We start from the raw sequence: 13,647 nt of genomic DNA on the forward strand, positions 1-13,647 counted from the left end.
GTCTTTCTCTCTCTAAATCTAGTCTTTCTCTCTCCTCGTCACTCTTCTTCTCTCTCTTCCTGCAGTCTTTCTCTCTCTTTTGCAATCTTCTCTCTCCTATTTCTCTCTCCCTGGTTCTCTCTCTAACAATTGACATCCATTAGCGCCGCTTTCGGCGACAGGGGTAGCGCGTGGAATGAGTTGGATTTCGTGATCTACTTCTCTTGTCAGGTATTTTGGAAAAACATCCACATAATCTCTTAGCCAATATGGTTGATCCTTGGCTTCACTATCTTGCTCAGCCTTTTTGTTGAGCTTAATTAGACAGACAGGTAATCCTTTCTTCAACCCTTTTACTATTCGGGAAGCTTTAGCTAGCTGAACCTTAGAGTTCCCTACTTCTCCCTGAGTAGTTATTTGTTCTCCCTTTTGAGTTTTGAAATATAATTTGACGCTTTCCACAATGGATATGGACATTATTTGGAATTAACCAATCCATACCTAGTAGGCACTCATAAGCCCCAAGGTTCATAATTCGAAAGCTCATTTTGGAAGAACTGCTACCCAAGCAAAATTCTACCTTGCTAGTTTGTTGTGTTGTCAAAACTTCTTTGTTGTTTTCTAACTCCATAAGCAAACTAGGTGTAGGAGTAGTGTTTATGCCTAGCCTTTATGCACATTTTGGTGACATGAAAGAGTGGGTGCTTCCACAATTGATTAAAATTTGAAAGGGTTTACCTTGATAATTTGCTGGTGTTTGAATCGTTGAGAATTAGCGATTTGGACCCTTCTTACTGAGAGTGGCATGTACTCTTGCTCCTTCCATATCGGATTCCATTGTAGGATCTTTATCTTTATTGATCTCTTTCGGGTTTATTCTAGTAACTTTGCCCCTAGCATCTTGGTTTTGTCCACAAAACTATCCTTGGTGGTTGTTTGGGCCAAGCTTCGGGCACTGCCTCCTTGAAATGTCCTGGTTCCTTGCAATAGAAGCACCTTGGAGCCTCATTGTCTTTTCCTATGGGTATAAAGTTTCGCATAGCATTTGACTCAGCTCTCTTTGTCCTCTTTGGTTGATACTATCCTTGGGCTCTTTTTGCATATCCTTGGAAGTTACCATTATTCTGACAGTTTTTGTTCCAAATTTTTGTGTTTCTTGGCCTCTGTTCCATCACTTGAACTATTGGGGCTGCTCGAATCAGTGCATCCTATAAATTTGATGGTCTCATTGACTCAAGGCACATATTCAAGGGTAGATTTAGACCATTGAAAAAATTGGATACTTGCAATGAAACATCCATCATAGGTGCATATTTTAGAAGTGTTACGAATTTGGAGTAGTAAGCTTCTAAGCTTAGGCTTAATTGCTTTAAGTTGAAAATTTCATTCATCTTCTGGGCTTGATACGTGGGTGGAAGGCATCTCCCACGCACAACGTCCTTAAGCTTGTCCCAAGTGATAACGATTTTAAACATTCTTTGGTCCTTGCATCACTGTTTCCACCAAAGACGGGCATCTCCTATGAGTTTTAGTTTCGCGATTATTGCTTGATTTGATGGTGCAGTCCCTGTAGCAATGAAATAGTCTTCAATAGATTCTATCCATATTTCTACCTCGGCTGGAATATCCCTTCCCTTACCATTAAATTTCGGTGGCTTGTATTGCTTGAGAAGAAATTTCTTCTCCTAAGCTTCTGTAATATTGAGGTTCGAGGTGATGTCCTAGGGATTTAAGTAATTTTTATGATCAAAATTTTCTCCAATAATAATATTCAAAAAGGTGTTAACTTGCTTAATCCATCTCATTAATTTAGGAAGGGAATTATGTACTACTCAGTCTTTCTGATAATGATTAGAATAGCAATTCTATCGATCGAGACGAACTTAGTTGGTTTTCTACTTACGTAATGATTTTGGTGATCTAATCAGTCATTAATATGAAGAATGGGATCATGTCTAGGGTTGTCAAGGAGGGATAGTTCAATGAGCCTTTGAGTTGTCCATCCATTGGACTCACCTAAGGTTGATCTTTGGTGTAGTCGGGGTGGTTAGCCTCAACGTATCAATTCGTCCTACATTGCCATTTTGAATAGGAGAGATAAGAATCGTATATTCATTATAAGATAGTTATAAAATTATTTCGCCATTCATAACGAATGCATGGCAGATATATGTACAGCTTGAAATGCAGGGAATTTCAAATTGAAGAGATCAATGTTATGCAGCCCGAGGATAGTGATGGGGATTATATCCTTGCAACAGCTTCATCTAGTGCTTTACAGATGACAGAGATACACTCTATGTATGTAGAGTGTTGGCTCTTGGACTTAAGTGCATCCTTTCATGTGATACCTTGCCGAGAGTGGTTCCATTCATACCATTCAATTTCGCGTTCTGTGTGCTTGGGTGATGACATGTCTCTTGAGATTGTCACCATTGGTGATGTTAGGTTGTAGTTTCCTTCAGGTAGCAGTTTTGTTATGCACAATGTACATCATGTACCTACATTGACACACAGTCTCATGTCTGTTGGACAACTTGATGACTAGGGTTTAACCAATCCAGACTTTTTTAAAAAAAACATCAAACGGATAATATTTTATTATTATTCTCAATTACTAAGGAGACAACCAGTTTTGATTATAACGGGTGGACAAAAATAATTCTTTATGTCAATAGGAAGGAAATACATTATTCGAGTAGCTCAGATGCTTATATTATCCTTGGAAGAGGGTTCTCTACTACAACCTCAGCATATCATTGCGATACATCCATTACATAGTAATTAGGATTTTGGGAATGGATAACCATTACTCGGTCAATTGGCATAACCTTTCTAACCTCCTCATAGATGTACCGATTTAATTTGACTTGTCATCCTCCAGTGAATATGTTTAGCCTCATAGAAGAGATAAATCTTGGCAACCTTAAGGGTTTCCATCCATCTTAACCTCTTTAAATTGTTCAGGAGGTAAGCAAGACGATTTGCATCAATATAGCAATACCCTTCGCTTAACATCCATCGTCTTTCATAATACAAGGGCGAAGGATTGTATATCTGATCTAATATTTGCATCATCTGGTTCTCCAGCTGAAACTAGAGAAGTGCATTGTTGACATAAATATAACTTGAAAAATCAAGAATCATTCCCAAGGTTTGTCCCTCTGCCAAAAATCAATAACATATATTAATAAGAGAAGAATTCACAACTTAAGGAAAATATATCTTATGATGTAGTTATAAAAATTTTATTGATTTTTTATAATTGTGTCGTATCCTATATCAACGTAGCCTTTGATACCTGTAACGTGCCCACCCCTCAATTTGTGGGACACGTCTTAACAGCCCATCGAGAGATCAATCTAGAAGATGCCGGTCGACACTCCCAAGGAATGACACGGGGTTTGCTAACTAGGATCTCTCGAGTCTACCCCACAACGGAACTTATTCGGCCGTTCCCACTAGGATGGACCTGAAGTCCAGGTTCCTAGTAGTCGAGTCTTCCTAACAGCCTTTTAGCGTCGGTCTACAACCGCTCCACTTTGCGTAGATACAACTGGACCCAAGCAGATTCATACCGCACTTGGTTCAAAGAGAATGGAAAACGAGAGGGATGCATCGCTCGATCTCTCTGCTCGTAGGGCATAGTCCCATTCCGGTCCCCTAAAACGGTATGAATCAGGATTCTAACCAACATTGTCTAAGGTCATCGTCCGACTTTTCCTAACATTTCTCGTTAACATTTCCTTTGAGGAAAGCTCTCGGCTAACCGAGACCACCCTTTCGTAGGATAGACCCATTGGTCACATCCACCATGCTTCCCTCGGGGGTTGTTTTAGTTATCTAATTACCTATCACATTATGCTTGATACATAAAAGCAGCTTCTTTGATTAACCCGTTAGTCACAGGTTCCTTTACGTAATTTAGGCCACAGACACGAAGATAGGTTAAAACAAGATCAAACACTTCCTTAACTTATATTCGGATTAATGTGTGTCTCCTGCCCATACAGGAGAAGTAAGTGCTCCTTTCTGCCTCCGCAGAAAAATCCTTCCGTCTTCCGGAAATAAAACCTAAAGGTTTATCCTTCCAAGATTTCGCCTTGTAACTAGTATCAAGGCCTCAAGATCCCATCTCGAGTCATGTAGAACATAGGGCCCGGAGGCATTGGGATTTACGGCCAAAGCCCCCATGGCACCCAAGCGTCCTCCTATGCCAAGTAATTTCCACGGAGAGACCTCTCGCGTTTAGTTCGGTCCACATTCCCGATGCGGATTCACAACCCCCTTGGTTAGGGTTTGGCGGTTTGCAGGGGGTAGCTAGCGCCATCCTTCCTTAATCATTCCTTTAGGAAATCAACCATAGCTGAAGCAACCAGCATAGTAACAATTTCTAGGGAAAACATCCCTTCCATTTCCAATCAAGAAAATATCATTTTCTACATCAGGCAATCACTTTGCTTATAAACCACTTGTCCTTAGTAGGATCTCCTCTTACCGAGGCAACCAGCCAATTCACTTAGAGATTTCCTTTTCAAAACAACCAAGCATAAGCCTTGATCAACATTCCATTTAGAGTCAGCTTACTAGCCTAGCTTAAACTAGGATGATATCCACTTCCAATAATCTAAGACAATATCATTAAAAAGAACTCACAAGCACGTGTGTTTAATCACTCAACTTCTTTTGAATCTCTCTTCCCCTTGGGTTTTATCCTAGGGTTCCAAGTTGTGAATCCTTGATTCCTTGCATGTCTTTTAACATACTTGGTAATCTTTAAAACATATTAAATACATTGCAAGACTTGCCATACATTCTTTCCATCCTCTCTTAGTGCGATGCTATGCAGAATTTTGCGATCAAACTCATCTCCCTTGCACAAGGGTCGTTTAATAAACTGACACAATCTACGATTCTTAACTCCCTTCACATTTAGTCGATGACTTTTTTTTTCCTAATATGCATGCATTTGTGTGGCTTAAGTACATAAAAGCCTAATTTTCCATGCAGCTGTGCATTTGCATGCTAAGAACGAGAGCTATCATTTCATGTGTTTATTGAAATCACATGCGTGATCCATGAATCCTAGATAATTGGTTCATGTACTAGATTGGGTGGAAGCCTATTATTTTATGTGAAATATTGAAAAAAAACCTATCATTTCATGTGTGTAAACTTGGGCTTGATTCGTGTGTGTTGCGTTGGTTGCTCCGCTCAGCCCTCCAGCATTATCGGTGGCTTGGGTGCCTACGCTTCCCGTGACTTTCTTCTTGGGAGCCATTCGCCTTGTGGAGATTGGGCAGTCCAGACCTTGACAGGTTGGGTTGCACAAGATTGCTGGGTGGGCCCTTCGCTGAGAGGGTGGTTTGGGTGTGGTCCCTTGCAGTTGCCCACCAACTCCCACTCCCTCTCCTTCTTTCTCTCTCCCTCTCTCTTCCCCTTCTTTTCCACTATTTCTTTCTCTCTTCTTCTTCTTTTCTCTTATTCTCCTACTCTCTCTCTCTCTCTCTCTCCTTCTCTTCTTCTCCTCTTGCTACCTCTTGTTCTCCCTCCTCTTCCACTACTTCTCTCTCTTTTTTTTCTCCCTTCCTCTTCTTCTTCTCCTCTCCCTCTCCCTCTTCCTCCTTCTTCTCTTATCCTTCTCTCTTTTCTCTCCTTCTTCTCTCTCTTCTCTCTTCTCTCTTCCCTCTTCTCTTCCTTCTTCTTCTCCTTCTCTCTCTTCCCTCTCTGCTTTTCTTCTTCTCCTCTATCTCTTCTTCTTCTCCCTCTCTCTTCTCCTCTATCTCTTCTTCTTCTCTTCCCTCTCTCCCTTCTTCCTCTTCTCTCTTCTCTCTCTCCTTCCTATTCTCTCTCTTCCCTCTTCTCCTTCTTTTTCTTCTCCTTCTCTCTCTTCTCTCCCTCTTCTCTCTCTTCCCTCTTCCTTCTCTTCTTCTCTCTCTCCCTCTTTTCTTCTCCTTCTCTTTCTCTCCCTCTTTTTCCCTTCTCCCTCTCCTTCTCCTCTACCCCTTCTCCTTACCTCTTCTCCTTCTCTCCTCTCCTTCTCTCCTCCCCTTCTCTTCTCCCTTTCCTTCTCCTTCTCTCTCTCCTTGCCCCTTTTCTTCTCACGGGGATGCTGACATCACACCCAAGTGGGGGCACCTGCATAGGTGATGGAGGGGGGGAAAAGTCTCGCAGCAACCGGGGGGGGAGGGGGAAGTCGCATGCGCTTGGGCTAGAGGAGGGGCCGCTGATGCAATAGGTTGGGGGGGGGGGGGGGGGGGAGAGATTCCCCAGACGATGGCAAGGGGGCCTTTTTAAGGGGGGCGCAACTCAATGCCGCCACCTGGGTGGCATGCCCCTCCCCTTCCTAATTCACTCCCTCTCTCTCTCTCTCCCCGACGTACTGTCGGGGGGAGGGAGAGGGATTTTTTTTAAAAAAAATTATAGAGAATAAAAAGGGGGGGTAATGTTACAACCTCTCTCCCTTAGAGGAATCGAGATGTCCTCATCTCGAGAGGAACTGGGGAAGACAAATGCAATTGGGGCTTATAGCCTGTGGGTTAGGGCCCATCACGCTTTCACTGCGCAACCCTGATTACTTAAAGTCTTATCTTAAAATAACAACTTGCCATAACTCATAGGGTTCAATAGGATTCATTCTAAGTACAGGACTTATTATCTCGAGAGGATCTTCCTAGGTCATCTAGTCATCCTCAAAGGTTACAACAGGCTCCAAGCCTTCATCATCATGTGGTTCATAATATGAGCCAAAAGTATAGTTTAGACAGCTTCGTTTGACTGCACGTTCCTGATTCTCAGGGTCCAACTCAGGACAATCTGTTTGGATGTGTCCTAGTTCATTGCAATGGAAATATCGGCGGTTGTGACATCTCTTACGGATGTGTCCTATCTCACTGCACTTGTGGCACCTCTTGTCTTGATCCCGTGGGTCATCTTCATCATAGTTGCCTAATCTAAGTTCTTGGATGATTGGACTCGCTCGGAGTAATGCGTCTTGCAAGTCCGTTTGGCACATCGATTCCAATCGAGTGTTTATGGGTGGATTCAACCTAGCACAGAACTTTGACACACCTATTGTGTCATATCCATTGGGGGTGCATACTTTAGGAGTGAAATGAACTTTGAATAATAGGCTTCGAGGGATAATCCTAGCTGCTTCAAGTCATAAAATTCATTCATCTTTTGTGTGCGGTAGGCAAGTGGCAGATACCTCCCTCGCATAGCTTCCTTAAGCTTATTCCAAGTGATTGTCCCCCTCCAAGATTGCTTGGTCTCTGCACCACTGTTTCCACCAAAGTCTCGCTTTGCCTATAAGCTTAAGTTTGGCGAGCATGGCTTGGTTAGCAGGTGTAGTTCCTGCTGCCTCAAAATAGTCCTCCATGGACTCAATCCAGATCTCGGCGTTCGCTTGAACAGTCCTTCCCTTGCCATCAAACTCTGGTGGATTAATTTGCTTGAGAAGGAACTTCTTCTCTTGCATATCAACATTCGTAGATGCAGAAGGTACCTGACAGTCAAGCCATACCACTTAGGTTATTTAAGTTATGTCTATGATCTGAACATTAATCAATCATGCATCATTAAGAAGTTTTGCTCTGATACCAACTGTAACGTGCCCACCCCTCAATTTGCGGGACAAGTCTTAGCAGCCCATCGAGAGATCAATCTAGAAGACGCCGCTCGACACTCCCAAGGAATGACACGGGGTTTGCTAACTAGGGTCTCTCGAGTCTGCCCCGCAACGGAACTTATTCAGCCATTCCCACTAGGATCGACCTGAATTCCAGGTTCTTAGTAGTCGAGTCTTCCTAACAGCCTTTTAGCGTTGGTCTACAACCGCTCCACTTTGCGTAGATACAACTGGACCCAAGCAGACTCATACTGCACTTGGTTCAAAGAGAATGGAAAACGAGAGGGATGCATTGCTCGACCTCTCTGCCCGTAGGGCATAGTCCCATTTCGGTCCCCTAAAACGGTATGAATTAGGATTCTAACCAACATTGTCTAAGGTCATCGTCCGACTTTTCCTAACATTTCTCGTTAACATTTCCTTTGAGGAAATCTCTCGGCGAACCAAGACCACCCTTCCGTAGGATAGACCCATTGGTCACATCCACCACGCTTCCCTCGGGGATTGTTTTAGTTATCTAATTACCTACCACGTTATGCTTGACACATAAAAGCAGCTTCTTTGATTAACCCGTTAATCATAGGTTCCTTTACATAATTTAGGCCACAGACACGAAGACAGGTTAAAACAAGATCAAACACTTCCTTAACTTATCTTCGGATTAATGTGTGTCTCCTGCCCGTACTAGAGAAGTAAGTGCTCCTTTCTGCCTCCACAAAAAAATCCTTCCGTTTTCCAGCAATAAAACCCAAAGGTTTATCCTTCCAAGATTCCGCCTTGTAACTAGTAAAAGGCCTCGAGATCCCATCTCGAGTCACGTAGAACACTTGTGTAAGGCACGGAGGCATTGGGATTTACGGCCAGAGCCTCCACTGGCACCCAAGTGTCCTCCTATGCCAGGTAATTTCCACGAAGAGACCTCTTGCGGTGGGTTCAGTCCACATTCCCGGCGCGGATTCACAACCCCCTTGGTTAGGGTTTGGCGGTTCACAGGGGGTAACTAGCGCCATCCTTCCTTAATCATTCCTTTAGGAAATCAACTACAACGGAAGCAACTAGCATAGTAACAATTTCTAGGGAAAACATCCCTTCCATTTCCAATCAAGAAAATATCATTTTCTACATCAGGAAATCACTTTGCTTATAAATCACTTGTCCTTAGTAGGATCTCCTCTTACCGAGGCAACCAGCCAATTCACTTAGAGATTTCCTTTTCAAAACAACCAAGCATAAGCCTTGATCAACATTCCATTTAGAGTCAGCTTACTAGCCTAGCTTAAACTAGGATGATATCCACTTCCAATAATCTAAGACAATATCATTAAAAATAACTCACAAGCACGTGTGTTTAATCACTCAACTTCTTTTGAATCTCTCTTCCCCTTGGGTTTTATCCTAGGGTTCCAAGTTGTGAATCCTTGATTCCTTGCACGTCTTCTAACATACTTGGTAATCTTTAAAACACATTAAATACATTGCAAGACTTGTCATACATTCTTTCCATCCTCTCTTAGTGCGATGCTATGCAGAATTTTGCCATCAAACTGATCTCCCGTGCACAATGGTCGTTTAATAAACTGACACAATCTACGATCCTTAACTCCCTTTACATTTAGTCGATGACTTTTTTTTTTCCTAATATGCATGCATTTGTGTGGCTTAAGTACATGAAAGCTTAAGTGCATTTGCATGCTAAGAACGGGAGCTATCATTTCATGTGTTTATTGAAATCACGGGCGCGATCCATGAATCCTAGATAACTGTTCATGTACTAGATTGGGTGGAAGCCTATTATTTTATGTGAAATATTGAAAAAAAAACCTATCATTTCATGTGTGTAAACATGGGCTTGATTTGTATGTGCTGCGTTGGCTGCTCTGCTCGGCTCTCCAGCATTACTAGTGGCTTGGGCGCCCAGGCTTCCCGCGACTTTCTTCTTGGGAGCCATTCGCCTCGCGGAGATTGGGCAATCCGGACCTTGACGGGTTTTGGGTTGACAGGTTTGGTTGTGCAAGACCGCTGGGTGGGCTCTTCGCTGAGAGGGTGGTTTGGGTGTGGTCCCTTGCAGCTGCCCACCAACTCCCACTCCCTCTCCTTCTTTTTCTCTCCCTCTCTCTTCCCCTTCTTTTCCACTATTTATTTCTCTCTTCTTCTTCTTTTCTCTTATTCTCCTACTCTCTCTCTCTCTCTCTCTCTCTCTCTCTCTCTCTCTCTCTCTCTCTCTCTCTCTCTCTCTCTCTCTCTCTCTCTCTCTCTCTCTCTCTCTCTCTCTCTCTCTCTCTCTCTCTCTCTCTCTCCCCTTATCTTCTTCTCCTCTTGCTACCTCTTATTCTCCTTCCTCTTCCACTACTTCTCTCTTTTTTTTTTCTCCCTTCCTCTTCCTCTTCCTTCTTCTCTTCTCCTTCTCCTTCTCCTCTACCTCTTCTCTTTACCTCCTCTCCTTCTCTCCTCCCCTTCTCTTCTCCCTTTCCTTCTCCTTCTCTCTCTCCTTACCCCTTTTCTTCTCACAAGGATGCTAACATCACACCCATGTGGGGGCACTTGCACAGGTGATGGAGGGGGGAAAAGTCTTACATCAATTGGGGGGGGGGGGAGTCGCCTGCGCTTGAGCTAGAGGAGGGTCCGCTAATGCAACAGGTTGGGGGGGGGGGGGATAGAGTCCCCAGACGATGGCAGGGCAGGGCCTTTTTAAGGGGAGGTGCAGCTCAATGCCGCCACCTGGGCGACATGCCCCTCCCCTTCTTAATTCACTCCCTCTCTCTCTCTCTCCCCGACGTACTGTCGGGGGGGGAGAGGAATTTTTTTTCAATTTTTTTTAAGAGAGAATAAAAAGGGGGGTAATGTTATAATACCAATTGTCATGTGCCTGCCCGAGCCGCTTCCTCTTCGGCACGTTCTCAGTAGCCCATCAAGAGATATCCTACAAAATGCCATTTGGGATTCCATGAAATACCTTAGAGTTTGCTATCTAGGCTTGCTCAAGTCTTCTACCCCGTAGTGGAAGTTTTGACCATCCCCATGAGGATCGACTTAAGTTTTGGGTTCTTATTATGGGTCAAATCACCTATTAATTGTTGGTTAGTTTCAACAATTCGAGTTTCCACTTCTTATAGAATTACTCGAACTAAAGCGGACTTGCATTGCACTTGGTTCAAAGAGAATGGGAGACGAAGGGGAGTGTGGGGCCTCGACTCTTCTGCCCATGGGGCAAAATCCCATTCCGGCCCCCTAAAACGATGTAAGTCAAGTTTCCTGATATCTAGTGGTCATTCATTTACCTATTTCTGAATGCAAAATTTTCCTTTTGAGAAAAGCTCTCGACTTACCGAGTCCACCCAACAATAGGTATAGACCCGCCTAATTACCTACCACTATAGGTTCAACATATAAAAATAACTTTTTTAATTACCTCATGGTACAAATTTGTTACGCACCTTTATTTCACGACACAAAAACAGCGTAAAGCAATTCATTCTCAATAGTTCCTTTAAAAATATATAATTTTACAATGTTTTCTATCCTGGCTAGATGTGATGTCAACTCAAATGTATTATTCTTACCAAGTTTAGTTCCTAGACTAGTATTGGAACTTCCATAATACTATCTGGATTTAAAGGGTAATTGACAGTTTGTAAAAGTCTAAGGAGTTTGTGACCAAAGCCCCATGGTATCCTCACCTCCTCTTGCCAACTAGAGTTCCTTATGATAAGACCTTTCACAATTGGTCTATACTCACTAACACGAAAACAAAAACCCCTTGGAGTAGGTTTTGTTCACGCTGGCCTTGGGGAGGTCTAGCGCCATTAGAGAACACTGCCTCAGTCAGTATTCTATGCTCATCGGAATATTTTCTCAATCGGTGATCTGTACCCGATTATCCATCTTTTAGCCTGATGATTTTATGAAAGATTAGTCCTTAGCTTACCATCACAAACATCTTACTTCGAATGTATTATACACGAACTTTTAACAAATTTATTTCCAAGATAAACCTTTTTTTTTCTAAAATAACAATATCATAGCAAAACTTAGTGTAAGTAGCAATATCTTCCAATAATCCTCTCGGATTACTCTCCCCTTGGGATTTAGCCCAGGTTAAAATCTAAACAATAATTTTATTATTGAGAGAAACTCCCATGATGGTCTTTTTATTTTCTCAATTGAGTTCGGTGGGTCCTTGTCCCGCGATAATTCAAAAATTCCTGGTTAGTTAATTACGAAAAGTATTTTTTAACAATTTCATATGAATACTTTTTTAAAAAGAGAATTAGCATTTGTGTTTATCAATCACAGGTTTCGTTAGTTCAATACAAATCAAAATTTTAACTCTTTTAGGAAGCGCAGTATCTTCCTTGCACTTATTCCTAGTACATCTCGTATAAATCCAAATTATTCATTGGAATTTGCGGTTAGGAATTTATCTAGGATTACTTTCTTTTTATTTTATGCAAGAGATTTAAAAAAAGTCCTATCCTATGAATGTAGCTTTTTGTTACTAACCATAGGATGATGATTTATTTGTTGCCTTTAATATTTAAATTAATAATCAAATATGCTACTTGGGGATTTATGACGAGGGCTTGGTTGATGGTATTCACAACTTCGTTTGTAATCCCAGTACTTGCCATTCTGTTTATAGTGGTTGCACGCACAATGTTATTGGTAACTCTTGCCTCTGCGACCTTCATCATTTTCTTCTTCAGGGCCATGGTCTTTAATCACAAGATTGTAGAGAAGATTTCAGCAATAGAGCTTTGGGTTGTCACAATTGGATTGATGGGGATGGCGATTACTAGAAATTGAGAGAAAATCGAGTAGAGTCTCGACTCTACAAGGAAGTGAAGGTAGAAGAGATGGTATATGATTCCAAGAGCCGGTGGAGTATCCTTCTTGTCTTCGTGACAAGAATTTCCTTCCTCGTGCTCCTCTTACCTCACTCCCTCTTGCTCTTCTCACTTGGTTGGAGCAGAGTCTCTTCTCTTAGTTCAGGCTGCTCCTCCAACGGCTCCTCATGCCCTATATTTATAGTTAAATTAAAGAAGAGGGGGTTTATGGGTTGTGGCCAAGAAGAGGAGTTCTTTGTGGAGGGCATCTTGGCAATCCAACTATCTGGAAGCTTTCAAGATGCAATCTGATGTTGTCGATTGATCTTTGAGGTCTAGAGAGACTGCCAAAGATGCCATGACTGATTCACTTGGCTCTTGGAAGATCTTACTCCAATCTAGGCCTCTTGTCGAACTTAGAAAAGGGGGAGATTAATGGAGTCTTATGCTAAGATCGAGGATAAAAATTCAAGCTTTTTTTCATGTTTTTGGCATTATCTAATTTTGGAAAAGGAGAGAGAGGGATGTGTCTTTTTTTCCCACGAAAAAGGGGGGGCATCAGTTAGTTTGTCGACTCCTCCTTCCTCATAAGCTTTTTTTAAAAGCTTTTTTATTTCTTTCTTCCTTAGTCTCCCAAGTTTTAAATGTGCTTAGTCAATTTTTGACTTATGAGTCATGACCACCGTGCACATGGCAATTTTCATGAAAGATGTTTGCCTTTTTTATTGATATTGGAAGGTGTCGAGTTACTAAATATAGATTATTTTATTTGAGACTCCCTTTCTAATGGTCTAAAATCTCAAATCCTAATTATGGGAAGTTGAGAAAGTTGAAATATCACAGCAACTATAGCCTATATAAGATTCTAAAATGGATTGGAGACTTGACATATAGATTGTAGCTCCCCTCTTCCACTAAGATCCATAATGTCTTCTATGTGAGTGAACTTAAACTATTTATTTGCTTACAAGTGGATTATCTCAAAGACTTGCTATTGATGGATGGAGGATATTATCTGATATATCCTTGAGAATGTTACTGGCCAACACAAAAATAAGCTTTGGACTAGATCTATAATGGAATAGTTGATAAAATGGAAAGGTTTACGTATAGAGAAAGCTTCTTCGAGACTAGCATTTATCTTGGAAGAATTTTCCCATCTCAAAGGAGCTCTTTTAGCTGAAAACTAGACAGTTTTAGCCCCTGTTTCACTAT

The sequence above is a fragment of the Lygodium microphyllum genome, chromosome 21 (assembly GCF_053477565.2).
Source record: "Lygodium microphyllum isolate KBCC chromosome 21, Lygodium_microphyllum_v1.1.10, whole genome shotgun sequence".
NCBI classification, from domain to species: domain Eukaryota; kingdom Viridiplantae; phylum Streptophyta; class Polypodiopsida; order Schizaeales; family Lygodiaceae; genus Lygodium; species Lygodium microphyllum.